We start from the raw sequence: 10,215 nt of genomic DNA on the forward strand, positions 1-10,215 counted from the left end.
CATTTCAGGCTCTAACTTCAAAAATCATGCAAAACACTTCTAACACCTTCAGATATGTTTCTCTGTGTTGCAAAATAGGTTTTATTCATGCACAGACTGCAATTTAAATTTTTGGCCGAGTTTCAGCTTGCATTGCCTGAACCGAGTTTGTTATGTGCTGAAACGCCGTTTTCTGACATTTCAGGCTCTAACTTCAAAAATCATGCAAAACACTTCTAACACCTTCAGATATGTTTCTCTGTGTTGCAAAATAGGTTTTATTCATGCACAGACTGCAATTTTAATTTTGGACCGAGTTTCAGCTTGCATTGCCAGAACCAAGTTTGTTATGTGCTGAAACGCCGTTTTCTGACATTTCAGGCTCTAACTTCAAAAATCATGCAAAACACTTCTAACACCTTCAGATATGTTTCTCTGTGTTGAAAAATAGGTTTTATTCATGCACAGACTGCAATTTTAATTTTTGGCCGAGTTTCAGCTTGCATTGCCTGAACCGAGTTTGTTATGTGCTGAAACGCCGTTTTCTGACATTTCAGGCTCTAACTTCAAAAATCATGCAAAACACTTCTAACACCTTCAGATATGTTTCTCTGTGTTGCAAAATAGGTTTTATTCATGCACAGACTGCAATTTTAATTTTGGGCCGAGTTTCAGCTTGCATTGCCTGAACCAAGTCTGTTATGTGCTGAAACGCTGTTTTCTGACATTTCAGGCTCTAACTTCAAAAATCATGCAAAACACTTCTAACACCTTCAGATATGATTCTCTGTGTTGCAAAATAGGTTTTATTCATGCACAGACTGCAATTTTAATTTTTGGCCGAGTTTCAGCTTTTATTACCAGAACCAAGTTTGTTATGTGCTGAAACGCTGTTTTCTGACATTTCAGGCTCTAACTTCAAAAATCATGCAAAACACTTCTAACACCTTCAGATATGTTTCTCTGTGTTGAAAAATAGGTTTTATTCATGCACAGACTGCAATTTTAATTTTTGGCCGAGTTTCAGCTTGCATTGCCTGAACCGAGTTTGTTATGTGCTGAAACGCCGTTTTCTGACATTTCAGGCTCTAGCTTCAAAAATCATGCAAAACACTTCTAACACCTTCAGATTTGTTTCTCTGTGTTGCAAAATAGGTTTTATTCATGCACAGACTGCAATTTTAATTTTGGACCGAGTTTCAGCTTGCATTGCCAGAACCAAGTTTGTTATGTGCTGAAACGCCGTTTTCTGACATTTCAGGCTCTAACTTCAAAAATCATGCAAAACACTTCTAACACCTTCAGATATGTTTCTCTGCGTTGAAAAATAGGTTTTATTCATGCACAGACTGCAATTTTAAATTTTGGCCGAGTTTCAGCTTGCATTACCAGAACCAAGTTTGTTATGTGCTGAAAAGCCTTTTTCTGACATTTCAGGCTCTAACTTCAAAAATCATGCAAAACACTTCTAACACCTTCAGATATGTTTCTCTGTGTTGCAAAATAGGTTTTATTCATGCACAGACTGCAATTTTAATTTTGGACCGAGTTTCAGCTTGCATTGCCAGAACCAAGTTTGTTAAGTGCTGAAACGCTGTTTTCTGACATTTCAGGCTCTAACTTCAAAAATCATGCAAAACACTTCTAACACCTTCAGATATGTTTCTCTGTGTTGCAAAATAGGTTTTATTCATGCACAGACTGCAATTTTAATTTTTGGCCGAGTTTCAGCTTGCATTGCCTGAACCGAGTTTGTTATGTGCTGAAACGCCGTTTTCTGACATTTCAGGCTCTAACTTCAAAAATCATGCAAAACACTTCTAACACCTTCAGATATGTTTCTCTGTGTTGAAAAATAGGTTTTATTCATGCACAGACTGCAATTTTAATTTTTGGCCGAGTTTCAGCTTGCATTGCCTGAACCGAGTTTGTTATGTGCTGAAACGCCGTTTTCTGACATTTCAGGCTCTAACTTCAAAAATCATGCAAAACACTTCTAACAACTTCAGATATGTTTCTCTGTGTTGAAAAATAGGTTTTATTCATGCACAGACTGCAATTTTAATTTTTGGCCGAGTTTCAGCTTGCATTGCCAGAACCAAGTTTGTTATGTGCTGAAACGCCGTTTTCTGACATTTCAGGCTCTAACTTCAAAAATCATGCAAAACACTTCTAACACCTTCAGATATGTTTCTCTGCGTTGAAAAATAGGTTTTATTCATGCACAGACTGCAATTTTAAATTTTGGCCGAGTTTCAGCTTGCATTACCAGAACCAAGTTTGTTATGTGCTGAAAAGCCTTTTTCTGACATTTCAGGCTCTAACTTCAAAAATCATGCAAAACACTTCTAACACCTTCAGATATGTTTCTCTGTGTTGCAAAATAGGTTTTATTCATGCACAGACTGCAATTTTAATTTTGGACCGAGTTTCAGCTTGCATTGCCAGAACCAAGTTTGTTAAGTGCTGAAACGCTGTTTTCTGACATTTCAGGCTCTAACTTCAAAAATCATGCAAAACACTTCTAACACCTTCAGATATGTTTCTCTGTGTTGCAAAATAGGTTTTATTCATGCACAGACTGCAATTTTAATTTTTGGCCGAGTTTCAGCTTGCATTGCCTGAACCGAGTTTGTTATGTGCTGAAACGCCGTTTTCTGACATTTCAGGCTCTAACTTCAAAAATCATGCAAAACACTTCTAACACCTTCAGATATGTTTCTCTGTGTTGAAAAATAGGTTTTATTCATGCACAGACTGCAATTTTAATTTTTGGCCGAGTTTCAGCTTGCATTGCCTGAACCGAGTTTGTTATGTGCTGAAACGCCGTTTTCTGACATTTCAGGCTCTAACTTCAAAAATCATGCAAAACACTTCTAACAACTTCAGATATGTTTCTCTGTGTTGAAAAATAGGTTTTATTCATGCACAGACTGCAATTTTAATTTTTGGCCGAGTTTCAGCTTGCATTACCAGAACCAAGTTTGTTATGTGCTGAAACGCTGTTTTCTGACATTTCAGGCTCTAACTTCAAAAATCATGCAAAACACTTCTAACACCTTCAGATATGTTTCTCTGTGTTGAAAAATAGGTTTTATTCATGCACAGACTGCAATTTTAATTTTTGGCCGAGTTTCAGCTTGCATTGCCAGAACCAAGTTTGTTAAGTGCTGAAACGCCGTTTTCTGACATTTCAGGCTCTAACTTCAAAAATCATGCAAAACACTTGTAACACCTTCAGATATGTTTCTCTGTGTTGCAAAATAGGTTTTATTCATGCACAGACTGCAATTTTAATTTTGGGCCGAGTTTCAGCTTGCATTGCCTGAACCAAGTTTGTTATGTGCTGAAAAGCCTTTTTCTGACATTTCAGGCTCTAGCTTCAAAAATCATGCAAAACACTTCTAACACCTTCAGATTTGTTTCTCTGTGTTGCAAAATAGGTTTTATTCATGCACAGACTGCAATTTTAATTTTTGGCCGAGTTTCAGCTTGAATTACCAGAACCAAGTTTGTTATGTGCTGAAACGCTGTTTTCTGACATTTCAGGCTCTAACTTCAAAAATCATGCAAAACACTTCTAACACCTTCAGATATGTTTCTCTGTGTTGAAAAATAGGTTTTATTCATGCACAGACTGCAATTTTAATTTTTGGCCGAGTTTCAGCTTGCATTGCCAGAACCAAGTTTGTTAAGTGCTGAAACGCCGTTTTCTGACATTTCAGGCTCTAACTTCAAAAATCATGCAAAACACTTCTAACACCTTCAGATATGTTTCTCTGTGTTGCAAAATAGGTTTTATTCATGCACAGACTGCAATTTTAATTTTGGGCCGAGTTTCAGCTTGCATTGCCTGAACCAAATTTGTTATGTGCTGAAAAGCCTTTTTCTGACATTTCAGGCTCTAGCTTCAAAAATCATGCAAAACACTTCTAACACCTTCAGATTTGTTTCTCTGTGTTGCAAAATAGGTTTTATTCATGCACAGACTGCAATTTTAATTTTGGACCGAGTTTCAGCTTGCATTGCCAGAACCAAGTTTGTTATGTGCTGAAACGCCGTTTTCTGACATTTCAGGCTCTAACTTCAAAAATCATGCAAAACACTTCTAACACCTTCAGATATGTTTCTCTGCGTTGAAAAATAGGTTTTATTCATGCACAGACTGCAATTTTAAATTTTGGCCGAGTTTCAGCTTGCATTACCAGAACCAAGTTTGTTATGTGCTGAAAAGCCTTTTTCTGACATTTCAGGCTCTAACTTCAAAAATCATGCAAAACACTTCTAACACCTTCAGATATGTTTCTCTGTGTTGCAAAATAGGTTTTATTCATGCACAGACTGCAATTTTAATTTTTGGCCGAGTTTCAGCTTGCATTGCCTGAACCGAGTTTGTTATGTGCTGAAACGCCGTTTTCTGACATTTCAGGCTCTAACTTCAAAAATCATGCAAAACACTTCTAACACCTTCAGATATGTTTCTCTGTGTTGAAAAATAGGTTTTATTCATGCACAGACTGCAATTTTAATTTTTGGCCGAGTTTCAGCTTGCATTGCCTGAACCGAGTTTGTTATGTGCTGAAACGCCGTTTTCTGACATTTCAGGCTCTAACTTCAAAAATCATGCAAAACACTTCTAACAACTTCAGATATGTTTCTCTGTGTTGAAAAATAGGTTTTATTCATGCACAGACTGCAATTTTAATTTTTGGCCGAGTTTCAGCTTGCATTGCCTGAACCAAGTCTGTTATGTGCTGAAACGCTGTTTTCTGACATTTCAGGCTCTAACTTCAAAAATCATGCAAAACACTTCTAACACCTTCAGATATGTTTCTCTGTGTTGAAAAATAGGTTTTATTCATGCACAGACTGCAATTTTAATTTTTGGCCGAGTTTCAGCTTGCATTGCCTGAACCGAGTTTGTTATGTGCTGAAACGCCGTTTTCTGACATTTCAGGCTCTAACTTCAAAAATCATGCAAAACACTTCTAACACCTTCAGATATGTTTCTCTGTGTTGCAAAATAGGTTTTATTCATGCACAGACTGCAATTTTAATTTTGGGCCGAGTTTCAGCTTGCATTGCCTGAACCAAGTTTGTTATGTGCTGAAAAGCCTTTTTCTGACATTTCAGGCTCTAGCTTCAAAAATCATGCAAAACACTTCTAACACCTTCAGATTTGTTTCTCTGTGTTGCAAAATAGGTTTTATTCATGCACAGACTGCAATTTTAATTTTGGACCGAGTTTCAGCTTGCATTGCCAGAACCAAGTTTGTTATGTGCTGAAACGCCGTTTTCTGACATTTCAGGCTCTAACTTCAAAAATCATGCAAAACACTTCTAACACCTTCAGATATGTTTCTCTGCGTTGAAAAATAGGTTTTATTCATGCACAGACTGCAATTTTAAATTTTGGCCGAGTTTCAGCTTGCATTGCCTGAACCGAGTTTGTTATGTGCTGAAACGCCGTTTTCTGACATTTCAGGCTCTAACTTCAAAAATCATGCAAAACACTTCTAACACCTTCAGATATGTTTCTCTGTGTTGCAAAATAGGTTTTATTCATGCACAGACTGCAATTTTAATTTTTGGCCGAGTTTCAGCTTGCATTACCAGAACCAAGTTTGTTATGTGCTGAAACGCTGTTTTCTGACATTTCAGGCTCTAACTTCAAAAATCATGCAAAACACTTCTAACACCTTCAGATATGTTTCTCTGTGTTGAAAAATAGGTTTTATTCATGCACAGACTGCAATTTTAATTTTTGGCCGAGTTTCAGCTTGCATTGCCTGAACCGAGTTTGTTATGTGCTGAAACGCCGTTTTCTGACATTTCAGGCTCTAACTTCAAAAATCATGCAAAACACTTCTAACAACTTCAGATATGTTTCTCTGTGTTGAAAAATAGGTTTTATTCATGCACAGACTGCAATTTTAATTTTTGGCCGAGTTTCAGCTTGCATTGCCTGAACCAAGTCTGTTATGTGCTGAAACGCTGTTTTCTGACATTTCAGGCTCTAACTTCAAAAATCATGCAAAACACTTCTAACACCTTCAGATATGTTTCTCTGTGTTGAAAAATAGGTTTTATTCATGCACAGACTGCAATTTTAATTTTTGGCCGAGTTTCAGCTTGCATTGCCTGAACCGAGTTTGTTATGTGCTGAAACGCCGTTTTCTGACATTTCAGGCTCTAACTTCAAAAATCATGCAAAACACTTCTAACACCTTCAGATATGTTTCTCTGTGTTGCAAAATAGGTTTTATTCATGCACAGACTGCAATTTTAATTTTGGGCCGAGTTTCAGCTTGCATTGCCTGAACCAAGTTTGTTATGTGCTGAAAAGCCTTTTTCTGACATTTCAGGCTCTAGCTTCAAAAATCATGCAAAACACTTCTAACACCTTCAGATTTGTTTCTCTGTGTTGCAAAATAGGTTTTATTCATGCACAGACTGCAATTTTAATTTTGGACCGAGTTTCAGCTTGCATTGCCAGAACCAAGTTTGTTATGTGCTGAAACGCCGTTTTCTGACATTTCAGGCTCTAACTTCAAAAATCATGCAAAACACTTCTAACACCTTCAGATATGTTTCTCTGCGTTGAAAAATAGGTTTTATTCATGCACAGACTGCAATTTTAAATTTTGGCCGAGTTTCAGCTTGCATTGCCTGAACCGAGTTTGTTATGTGCTGAAACGCCGTTTTCTGACATTTCAGGCTCTAACTTCAAAAATCATGCAAAACACTTCTAACACCTTCAGATATGTTTCTCTGTGTTGCAAAATAGGTTTTATTCATGCACAGACTGCAATTTTAATTTTTGGCCGAGTTTCAGCTTGCATTACCAGAACCAAGTTTGTTATGTGCTGAAACGCTGTTTTCTGACATTTCAGGCTCTAACTTCAAAAATCATGCAAAACACTTCTAACACCTTCAGATATGTTTCTCTGTGTTGAAAAATAGGTTTTATTCATGCACAGACTGCAATTTTAATTTTTGGCCGAGTTTCAGCTTGCATTGCCAGAACCAAGTTTGTTAAGTGCTGAAAACGCCGTTTTCTGACATTTCAGGCTCTAACTTCAAAAATCATGCAAAACACTTCTAACACCTTCAGATATGTTTCTCTGTGTTGCAAAATAGGTTTTATTCATGCACAGACTGCAATTTTATTTTTTGGCCGAGTTTCAGCTTGCATTGCCAGAACCAAGTTTGTTAAGTGCTGAAACGCCGTTTTCTGACATTTCAGGCTCTAACTTCAAAAATCATGCAAAACACTTCTAACACCTTCAGATATGTTTCTCAGTGTTGCAAAATAGGTTTTATTCATGCACAGACTGCAATTTTAATTTTGGGCCGAGTTTCAGCTTGCATTGCCTGAACCAAGTTTGTTATGTGCTAAAACGTCGTTTTCTGACATTTCAGGCTCTAACTTCAAAAATCATGCAAAACACTTCTAACACCTTCAGATATGTTTCTCTGTGTTGCAAAATATGTTTTATTCATGCACAGACTGCAATTTTAATTTTTGGCCGAGTTTCAGCTTGCATTGCCTGAAACAAGTTTGTTATGTGCTAAAACACCGTTTTCTGACATTTCAGGCTCTAACTTCAAAAATCATGCAAAACACTTCTAACACCTTCAGATATGTTTCTCTGTGTTGCAAAATAGGTTTTATTCATGCACAGACTGCAATTTTAATTTTTGGCCGAGTTTCAGCTTGCATTACCAGAACCAAGTTTGTTATGTGCTGAAACGCTGTTTTCTGACATTTTAGGCTCTAACTTCAAAAATCATGCAAAACACTTCTAACACCTTCAGATATGTTTCTCTGTGTTGCAAAATAGGTTTTATTCATGCACAGACTGCAATTTAAATTTTTGGCCGAGTTTCAGCTTGCATTGCCTGAACCGAGTTTGTTATGTGCTGAAACGCCGTTTTCTGACATTTCAGGCTCTAACTTCAAAAATCATGCAAAACACTTCTAACACCTTCAGATATGTTTCTCTGTGTTGCAAAATAGGTTTTATTCATGCACAGACTGCAATTTTAATTTTGGACCGAGTTTCAGCTTGCATTGCCAGAACCAAGTTTGTTATGTGCTGAAACGCCGTTTTCTGACATTTCAGGCTCTAACTTCAAAAATCATGCAAAACACTTCTAACACCTTCAGATATGTTTCTCTGTGTTGAAAAATAGGTTTTATTCATGCACAGACTGCAATTTTAATTTTTGGCCGAGTTTCAGCTTGCATTGCCTGAACCGAGTTTGTTATGTGCTGAAACGCCGTTTTCTGACATTTCAGGCTCTAACTTCAAAAATCATGCAAAACACTTCTAACACCTTCAGATATGTTTCTCTGTGTTGCAAAATAGGTTTTATTCATGCACAGACTGCAATTTTAATTTTGGGCCGAGTTTCAGCTTGCATTGCCTGAACCAAGTCTGTTATGTGCTGAAACGCTGTTTTCTGACATTTCAGGCTCTAACTTCAAAAATCATGCAAAACACTTCTAACACCTTCAGATATGATTCTCTGTGTTGCAAAATAGGTTTTATTCATGCACAGACTGCAATTTTAATTTTTGGCCGAGTTTCAGCTTTTATTACCAGAACCAAGTTTGTTATGTGCTGAAACGCTGTTTTCTGACATTTCAGGCTCTAACTTCAAAAATCATGCAAAACACTTCTAACACCTTCAGATATGTTTCTCTGTGTTGAAAAATAGGTTTTATTCATGCACAGACTGCAATTTTAATTTTTGGCCGAGTTTCAGCTTGCATTGCCTGAACCGAGTTTGTTATGTGCTGAAACGCCGTTTTCTGACATTTCAGGCTCTAGCTTCAAAAATCATGCAAAACACTTCTAACACCTTCAGATTTGTTTCTCTGTGTTGCAAAATAGGTTTTATTCATGCACAGACTGCAATTTTAATTTTGGACCGAGTTTCAGCTTGCATTGCCAGAACCAAGTTTGTTATGTGCTGAAACGCCGTTTTCTGACATTTCAGGCTCTAACTTCAAAAATCATGCAAAACACTTCTAACACCTTCAGATATGTTTCTCTGCGTTGAAAAATAGGTTTTATTCATGCACAGACTGCAATTTTAAATTTTGGCCGAGTTTCAGCTTGCATTACCAGAACCAAGTTTGTTATGTGCTGAAAAGCCTTTTTCTGACATTTCAGGCTCTAACTTCAAAAATCATGCAAAACACTTCTAACACCTTCAGATATGTTTCTCTGTGTTGCAAAATAGGTTTTATTCATGCACAGACTGCAATTTTAATTTTGGACCGAGTTTCAGCTTGCATTGCCAGAACCAAGTTTGTTAAGTGCTGAAACGCTGTTTTCTGACATTTCAGGCTCTAACTTCAAAAATCATGCAAAACACTTCTAACACCTTCAGATATGTTTCTCTGTGTTGCAAAATAGGTTTTATTCATGCACAGACTGCAATTTTAATTTTTGGCCGAGTTTCAGCTTGCATTGCCTGAACCGAGTTTGTTATGTGCTGAAACGCCGTTTTCTGACATTTCAGGCTCTAACTTCAAAAATCATGCAAAACACTTCTAACACCTTCAGATATGTTTCTCTGTGTTGAAAAATAGGTTTTATTCATGCACAGACTGCAATTTTAATTTTTGGCCGAGTTTCAGCTTGCATTGCCTGAACCGAGTTTGTTATGTGCTGAAACGCCGTTTTCTGACATTTCAGGCTCTAACTTCAAAAATCATGCAAAACACTTCTAACAACTTCAGATATGTTTTCTCTGTGTTGAAAAATAGGTTTTATTCATGCACAGACTGCAATTTTAATTTTTGGCCGAGTTTCAGCTTGCATTGCCAGAACCAAGTTTGTTATGTGCTGAAACGCCGTTTTCTGACATTTCAGGCTCTAACTTCAAAAATCATGCAAAACACTTCTAACACCTTCAGATATGTTTCTCTGCGTTGAAAAATAGGTTTTATTCATGCACAGACTGCAATTTTAAATTTTGGCCGAGTTTCAGCTTGCATTACCAGAACCAAGTTTGTTATGTGCTGAAAAGCCTTTTTCTGACATTTCAGGCTCTAACTTCAAAAATCATGCAAAACACTTCTAACACCTTCAGATATGTTTCTCTGTGTTGCAAAATAGGTTTTATTCATGCACAGACTGCAATTTTAATTTTGGACCGAGTTTCAGCTTGCATTGCCAGAACCAAGTTTGTTAAGTGCTGAAACGCTGTTTTCTGACATTT

Source organism: Garra rufa, unplaced genomic scaffold (assembly GCF_049309525.1).
Source record: "Garra rufa unplaced genomic scaffold, GarRuf1.0 hap1_unplaced_001, whole genome shotgun sequence".
NCBI lineage: Eukaryota > Metazoa > Chordata > Actinopteri > Cypriniformes > Cyprinidae > Garra > Garra rufa.